The 9,156-nt window shown below is 45.8% G+C and overlaps 1 protein-coding gene across 1 annotated transcript in view; it reads right to left on the reverse strand.

The window, feature by feature from the left end:
• Positions 1-9,156, reverse strand: part of DCC (DCC netrin 1 receptor) — a 371,781-nt gene that overhangs the window by 104,033 nt on the left and 258,592 nt on the right. The window lies entirely within an intron of this gene.

Below are 9,156 nucleotides of genomic sequence, written 5' to 3' on the forward strand. Positions count from 1 at the left end.
ACACCTCCCTACCCGGCCAGACACCCACCCCTGCCACCTCTCTCCTTGAAGAAAGGGCTGGAGGAATGTTGTCACTCTGATAGAGAAGCCAGGCTGTGTGCTTGGCCATTCCCATCACCTCCTCTTGTACCTTTTTCTTCCTTCCCGTGTTTGGCCGAGGGTGCCCGGCAGGTTTGTGCAGCGCTGCAGCGATCGTTTTCTTTTCAACCTTGTTCATTTTCCAATAAACCCCCACACTCAGCGGTGCTTTTACCGCTGCCGACCACCGCGCTTGTTGACTTCTAACAGCAAGACCTCCTTCCCGAGCAGCAGTGGCTAGTTCAGGGCACAGCAGCGGGTACGCGTTTTCTCTGCCTCACTTGATATTTACCCACATGGAATTGCATTTACTCTTTTATCTCCCACTCATTCAGCCTTGTAAGGATTTGTAGCGACCGGCTTTCCCTTTTACTACGCTAAATTGCTAGCCCGCGTTTCACAGAATCACAGAATCGCAAGGGTTGGAAGGGACCTCGGGAGATCATCTAGTCCAACCCCCCTGCTAAAGCAGGCTCTCCTAGAGCATTCTACACAGGACTTCATCCAGGCGGGCTTTGAATATCTCCAGAGAAGAAGACTCCACAACCTCCCTGGGCAGCCTGTTCCAGTGGCTCTGTCTCGCTCTCCACCCCGTGTGCTAGCCAGCACGCAGAGCTGGGCAACCCCACCTCAGCCACAACAAGCCAACGCCTTCTCCATCGTCCGTTCTCTATCGCATCGGTTGCTTATCACAAAGGGATCTTTTTCTTCTACGCCGCAACAACCGCATTTCTTCGGGAGCCTTTTGTGAGGGATCTTATTGAACGGCTTTAGGAAACCCAAGCCAACGCTATCAACTGGATCTCCTTGCCCATGTGCTCAGTGATTCCTTCAAAGGACTTGAACAGGCACGCGAAGCAGGACTTCCCTTCACAAAAGCTGTATTGATCCCTCCTCGTCATATCACGTTCACTCGTATGTCTGTTCATTCTGTTCTTCCGTGCAGTTTCTATCAATTTGTCGAGGAAAACCACCAGATTTCCTGGGCTGGCCTGATAAGAGAGCTGATATTGTACATCAACATTTCTTTTCTAAAACAATCTGGGCACCAGCTGTTCCTTGCAAGCCTCCAATTCTTTGAGATTTCTTTACTCAGCGTGATAGAAGGCATCCAGGGTTTCTCACGGAGCAAGGCCTCCCAGTTGCACAGTTGTATCTGCACTCTCTCCTACGGCACCGTATTACAAATTTTTCAACAAAGACGAAAGTCAACCACATCACAGTGGATAGTTTTTGACCAAATACAATTTATTACCGTTATTGAGTTGCTTAGTCTCTGCATAAATACGTTATAGCACATATCAAATTAATTATTGCAATAGAAAAATCAATTTTGCACATATACTGCCCGGTGATTTATTGTTACAATCAATTATACATTTCAAAATCAATATTTCAGGTTTTCATGGCTGACTGAAATAATGCCGAGCTTTTTGCATTAGGGCAGAACAAACTCCATTTTTCAAACCAGGGAGCGATTGTTTTAAAAAAGAGATTTGGTCACTTTGCATATTGAAATTGCCTCCATATAAAATGCTTATGGGGGAACGCAAACACCCAGGGAGTGGCTTTCAAACATATTGCTGTTGACAGCTCTGAGGACGTCTCCAGGTAACTCACTGTTTGATAAAAAAAAAGATCTCCGCGCCACATTAAGCCACGCTCTCATCATGGGGAACCTCAGCATCTGTGTATATTCCAGCCCAGCCAGGAGGAGAAGACACTTTGACTGCCCCATTTCCCAAGGTAGAGAAGAAAGCAGAGCATTTGGATATTTTCTCAGAGGAGGGGAAGAAAGAACATCTCCATTTTTCCCCTGCCCCTTCCAAGAGCAACACGGAAAGCTCTGCTGAAATCCCAGCTGCCCCCATCCAGGAAAAAAAAAATATACGGAGAAGAAACCATAAAGAAGTGGAGGGACAGGAATGCTTTCAGGGACCTACTGCACAGCTCATGGAGGTAGATGGTTACAGGAATTATTTGTGGGTCGAAAAATCCCACTGGAAGGGGCAAATCACACTGGTGTCTCAGTTCGGAAAGTGCAGTAACACCAACTTGTACCCAAAGGTGCTGCTTATAGAAAATTTAGAACTGAATCAGCTGATAGAAACCACAAGTGAATTTTGAAAGAAATCCCATCATTTGGAAGACCTCCCGATGACCCAGACTTTTGGATCTTTTGGTGGTCCACCATCATTTCCAAACCATGGGCTCCATTTTGTCTGTTCATTTCAAACAAAAAAGATTGCTGAGCTGCATGTGAGCTAAACCAGCTAGGAGGCCCCAAGACAACCTGTTGCCCTCTAAAAGAAGTAGCAATAGCTTTGGTTATGCTCATTCAGAGGAAGGGTTCTCCAGGCCAGCGTCCACTCAAACCAGGAAAAGAGTTTCTTGCAAATGGAACAATACTCAAGCAACGGATCTGCCATTGGGGTGGGTTAACCCCTCGATGGGGCCAGTCAGCAACCATTTAACACATCTATAGATGGTATAACCATTTTGGAACTGGAGCAGGAAGGGCTCCAGTCTCTCTCAAGCCACTTCATCATAAGATTGCACAAGCCTGGGGTGATCTGGGCAGGATCCTGACCAGGCAGCATGGTCCTACCTTTCTGAGCAGAGAAAACAGAGAAGGCTCCTAAAAGAAGGGAACACTGGCATAAGGGATACAGCGTCCAAGCATGTTCTCCAAGCGTGTCCCCAAACACAGCAGAGGACGAAGCCTGTTACACAGGCACAGCACTGCATGTGTAGAACTGCTTGTGAGAGCGATAAGTGCGTAGTTTTTAGGGATATAAGGAGCTATCGCAGCCATACTATTTCTAGCCTGAACTTGACACTAGTTTGATTTTCAAAAGACAAACAAGAGCTCCAGCAGAAGCACCAAAGCACTGGGAGCTGCGACACCTGCAAGTGCTGAGCAGATTTTATAAAGAGACCCCAAACATCCCTTCCTCTGCCTTGAAGTCAACAGCGACTGCCTCTCCCTGAACACCAGGTCTCACAGAAGCAATGGGTTTGATCTAACGCTCAAGGTAGAATAAAGAGCTTCCTTCTGATTAGAGGAAAAAGCAGGTTCTTTACAGATCCACCTAAAGCTGTCACTGTAACGGTAACAGTTCACTTTCACCTCCACCTGGTCTCCATGGACACCGCAACGATGCTTTTTATCAATAGTGCTTAACGTGTGACCCTTTGCTCCAGGAAAATCAATGACGAAGGTTCAGACAGGCTTCTTGTCCTTTCTTCTCCTTAAGAGAGGGCAGTAATGACTAGTGATCTAATCCTTCACTCTTTATCCGAGAAGGAACCAACAGAAAGAAAATATTTCCCTTCTGTTATCCCAGGATTCCTAAGGAAACCATAAAATGAAGCCAGCTTCCAGAGGATTTTAGCAACCTGATAGTCCTGGTTGGAACACAACATGGGAAAGTATTGCAAAAGGTTGCTGGCCACCTCCGTTTGCTGGAACGAGCCTTCTTCAACGGGAGCGGGGTCCCTTCCTTGCACCATGAGGAAATCTCCCTGAGCAGCCCAGCGTGAGCTCAGACACCCAGCGCTGCCCTCGCTCAGAGCTTCCAATGCCCTGGACATCGCAAAATGTTTTACAGATTGCAAACTACGTGGCACGATCCCTCCCGGTTCAACTGTATTTGATAAACCTTCCCAGGGAGAACAGACACCGGCCCAACAGATCTAACCAAACCTGACCTTTAATGTCCTTCCTGTAGTTTCCAAAGCCATGGGATATCTTCATGATTATTTGGTAGAATAAGAAAAAGCTGAGATGTTATCTCTACGTTGTTGGAAATGTGGAGCATCAGAAATCTCATGAATCTTATGAAATCAAAGTTTCTGGGTGTGCAAAGACCACTTGTCCATTTATTTCAGTCAATAAACCTCCGGACATAAATATTCATTAACAGATATTTGCAAACGTTCATTGAGTTGCAGTAGCAGACCACCAGTACTTCACGAAGTCCATCTGCTGCACTTTGCCTCTGCACATACACTTTTCTCCTGATTTTTTCTTTACTAACTCCATTCTGCAGATTTTTTTTTTTCCCAATAGAAGTCAAATTATCTACAATCAAACCAGCTAGAGACACAAATCAAATATTTGATACAACAGAGCTCTGAAATGATGTGCTGGAGGAAGACTCCAAAATCTCACTAAGATTTTAAGTAGAGGCAATCACATGCCTTAAGGGTGTGGACTCTTCCACCTGAAAAGTGGAGCCAAACAAAGCCAAATTGGGAATAACAGAGGTGTAAAAACACCCAGGGCACACCATGAGCTGCCAAAGAGCACAGGGAGGGGATGGGGATGGGAAGGGGATGGGATGGGGCTCATGGAGCTCCTAGCACCTTTAAAGAGTACGACAGGCGGTATCCAGGATCAAAGCCCATTAGAGATTTCACTTTTTGGAAGAAATTTTGTAGGTTAAAGTTTCCCATCTGCCAGCTGATGGCGAACTATGTACTGGATGCTTGAGTTAACGCAGGTTAAAAGGCAAAGCCTGAACGTTCGCAAGGTAGGGAAATAAAGCTAGAATTGTGAATTTATGTAGATTAAGCATCTAGAACACACTCACCTCGTTTGTAAAAAATTGGAAGAAGTTCAAAAAAGGAGTAACTTGATGTTTTCATAAAACAACAAAATGGGCATTAGTCTCCATATATGGCCAGCAGCAAGAAATAGCGCATTCCTTGTGCCAAATACGACCCATCCATGAGCTGGGATTTCAAACTAATTTCCCAAGTCGGAGAGCAATGATCCCACAGAAACTCCTTCTGTATGGAAACTAGGAAGAACCTTCAGGTGCTTTCATAAAGTGTTCTGAGATTTTGCAAAGCGGTTTTAAATCTTACATCCTCCTACTGGCGTTGTTTAACTTTCATTAGCAACAGCAATAGGCGTTGAAGATACCCGAGGTCTGTCAAACGCTGTCGCAACTCACGCTAAATATTCTGAAGAACAGCGATAAAGAAAAACACAACAACACTCCAGCCCCTCCAAAGTCTTGAGGTCTGTCAAACGCTGTCGCAACACACGTTAAATATTCTGAAGAACAGCGATAAAACACAACAACACTCCAGCCCCTCCAAAGTCTCAGCGGTTTCGATGCACCCAGAGGGCAAGTGTTCCCCTCCTAAGGTTGAGCTGAAACAGGGCTACAGGCTTGAAGAAATTAAAATTTAAATACTAGCATAAATGTGCTGGAACGTTCAGAAGCAGGGCTTATAGCCAAAACCACACTACGCTGCCCGCGATGACACTGCAAATAGTTACAAGCCCCCAGGACACTGAATTGAAAGTTTTGCAACCAGTTTGACTCATCTTTGCTCCTTAAAAAAAACCCCCTTGGGAGCTGGGGACGGACATCAGACCAGTCACCACCGAACGCAGCGACGCCTCCCCCAGAAGAGCTCCTAATGATCTGCCGAGAGCGTTCAGAAATTGTCCCGTGCCTCTGAGAACGAGTATTTCCGCGCTTGCCAAAATTGATGGGAACGGCTAACGGTGGCTTTTTCAACTGCTAATAATTAATCTTGGCCTCAATAATCTCCACTGGGTCAAGCGCGCTCCTGTTTTGCGAACAATTAAATCAACACTACCCCAACAGCTCATAGAAACCAGGTATCACCTCCCACATCAGGTATGTGTTGAAAAACAGGCAGGACTCAAGAAGGCACTTAAGACAGTGTTTAAAAAAATATGTATGATCTGTATCCATATAACATAGTGCTTGAGAAAATATTAAAATTATCATAGAATCATAGAATGTTTTGGGTTGGAAGGGACCCTTAGAGGTCATCTAGCCCAACCCCCCTGCAGGAGCAGGGACACCTTGAACCACATCAGGTTGCCCACAGCCCCGTCCAACCTGGCCTTGAATGCTTCCAGGGATGGGGCCTCCACCCCCTCTCTGGGCAACCTGTTCCAGTGTTTTACCACGCTCATTGTGAAGAATTTCTTCCTTGTATGCAGTCTAAATCTACCCTGGTTTAGTTTAAAACCATTACCCATTAACCATTAATGTGTCATTTGTGCAATGAAATGTGCTAAGCCTGGCATAACTGCAAAATAATAGATTTTACCAAGAAAGTAAGCATCCCGAGGTAAAATCAAGGGTGCTTGATGTCCTAGCTTTTTGCTACATGTGAGTTCTCTCCTGAAAGAAAAGACAAATTCCCAGGAAATACTTGTTCTATACTGTGCATGTTCCATACTGGCACAGAAGCTTATTACCCTAACGCTCTTAGGAAAGTCAAAACTATTTCGAAGTCAGACCTACACAGCTGACAGAGATCCCGCATGATTCTTTCTATGAAATAAGGGTGGCTTATTTTGTACGGCTTTAAATCATTATTTTCAAGCCTCTGGGAGAACAAACTCAGATCAGTTATTCGTTAATGGCGTCTTGACCATCAACAGTTTAACACGCGTTTGCGTGCAGCGTGGTTCAGGCTCCCAGCTGCGGACGCGTTAGCTTAGACCCCAGTGGGACACAGAAGTACCTTGTAAAAATACAGGAGGCCTCGGGCAAGGAAGGAAAAAGGAGAGAATTTCACAGTATGTGCTGCGCCACCCGGAGTCCCCCTAGACACGTCTGAAAGCATCGGTGGTCGAAGAAGACCGGACTTACCATGTGCTGGTTGAGGAGCAGAAGGGATGAAGTTTAGATCCATTTTTTACATCCAGTTCTGCTCTTTTATCACAGAATCACAGAACTGTTTAGGTTGGCAAAGCCCTTTCAGATCCCCCAGCCCAACTGCCCCCCTACCCCTGCCATCCCACCCCCAAACCCTGGCCCTCAGCACCGCCTCTGCCCGGCTGTTAAATCCCCCCAGGGTGGGGGGCCCCCCCCGGCTCCCCCCTCCTCTCAGGCACTTGTAGGCAGCGATGAGGGCTCCCCTCAGCCTCCTTTTTTCCAGGCTTTATGCCCCTTACTGAACTACTTTCCAGCAACGTGACTCCTGGACTTCGATCCCGCGCCTTCAGGCACAGCCCTGTGCTCGGGCTGCTGTTAGAGCCTGTTTTATTTCCTGGGCTTGCAGTAAGGCCACAGCCGTACTCCCCCTGTTTTCTCAAGCATCCAAACCCGATACGGTACACGCGGCGTGAGCGATGGAGGAAGGCGTGTAATGCAGAACCTGTATTTCTCCCAGCCCCTCTTGCCGCCCTTGGACCCGCATCCATCCCCCTGCCCCTCCGCTCCCACCGCCCCGCGGGGAAGGGGCTTCTCCTTCTACAACCAACACGTAAGCTGCAAATTAATTTACAAACACATGTCAAGGCTCTTGGCAGTTGCCTTGGATAGCAGCAATTTTCAAGTCGCCAAGCATGGTGATTAATAAAACCGCTTTTTTTTCCCCCCCAAGAGAAGATGAGAAGAAAAAATTGTCAAGGTATGAAGACCTTTTCAGCCAGTCTTACCTCCTCAGGATATTTCTCTTCTGAACTACATCTCCAAACAGCTCTTATATTAAAACTGCACGATCAAATACTCAAACCATTTGATCACCACAGTCTTAAAAAGAAAAAAAGAAAAGAAAAAGGAAAGGAAATGGATAGTAGTGCTATACTGGGGAAAAAAAAAAAAATTAAGGATAAAAATGCCTCTGGGCGTCTTCACTAACTTGAAAAGAAGAGAGGATAAACCACAACCAAATACAAGACTTCGAAGAGTCAGGAACCCCAGGCAAATACATGGTTATGGAGGCAAAGGAACAAAAAAACCCAGAAAACAGGGAGGTTTGAAAACAAACAATGAAAAATATCACAATTTTCTCTCTCTCCGCAACTTCCAAGGCACAACTGCTTCCAAAATTTTCTTCTATATATTTAAAAAAGACTCGGAAAATAATCGCGTACAGGGAACCTGAGCGCTGGGTGATAGATGGGCGCTTCAAAACAGCATGCAGAGCAGCATTCTTTTCTGTAATGGGAACTGCTTAGACCTACATTTAAATAATTTTAATGTTTCATTAATTAATACAATTCATTTTCATTGGTGAGCTTCCTCTCAGCTAAGTTTAGACAGGCTCTCTTTAGAGTTGACAGCGATAAAAAAAAAATGTCCAAAGAAAATCACCTGATACGGTACATTTTTTTAGGACCGGTGAATCTTGCTTTCAGCTTCTCCTTTTATTAACTAAGCAGAAAAAAGTGATTGCTTATTGGGTTTTTAGGCATTTTTAAAGCATTTTCAGACATTTCATGATGCAATTAAAACTAAATTGTACTAATTCTGTAAGCACAGCTGACAACAAAACCTTCTGAAGTACCTAAGAAATGCCGTTAACCTGAAATGCCCTTTATTTTTAAAGAACATCGCGTTCAGGAAATTTTTCAAAGCCCTGACTTCTCATCCAGAATCGGGCAAGAAATTTTTCCTTCAGACAAAAACCCCGTAATAGGAAAACCCATCGACAACATATTTCCATAGCTGTAGCGACGTATTTCGTTCCATTTTAACCCATTCTTGCGTCAATGACGCGATTACTCACAACGACTGTTTGCTCTCAGCTCTTCCACCCTCCACCGCGGATGCTCTAGTTTTGAGTGACTGGGGTGCATGGAGTCATGAAGCCACGGAATTCTGACCAGCAACGGACACGGATGCTGCAGACAGCTTCCCGGCCAGGCAGCTATCCCTGCTCAACGGCCGTACGGCATTTGCCAACGTCAGCTGTACCGAGGCAGCAAAACCACCTGCAGAGAGCTGCCTGCCAACGTGCAAACTCCTTAAAGCCGTTCGACAGCTGGCAAAACCACCTCTGCTCTATGGTACCGGATTTATTAGAATCATATATTCATAGAACCATAGAATTACAGGTTGGAAGGGACCTCAAGGCTCATCTGGTCCAACCTTTCTAGGCCAAAGCCCAGCCTAGACAAGATGGCCCAGCACCCCATCCGGCTGAGGCTTGAAAGTGTCCAATGTGGCGGAGTCAACCCCTCCCCTGGGGAGATTATTCCAGTGGGTGACTGTTCTCAGGGTGAAAAATTTCCCTCTCATGTCCGATTGGAATCTCCCCAAGAGCAACTTGTGTCCATTCCCCCTTGTCCTC

This window comes from Egretta garzetta, unplaced genomic scaffold (assembly GCF_000687185.1).
Source record: "Egretta garzetta isolate BGI_Z169 unplaced genomic scaffold, ASM68718v1 scaffold384, whole genome shotgun sequence".
NCBI classification, from domain to species: Eukaryota; Metazoa; Chordata; class Aves; order Pelecaniformes; family Ardeidae; genus Egretta; species Egretta garzetta.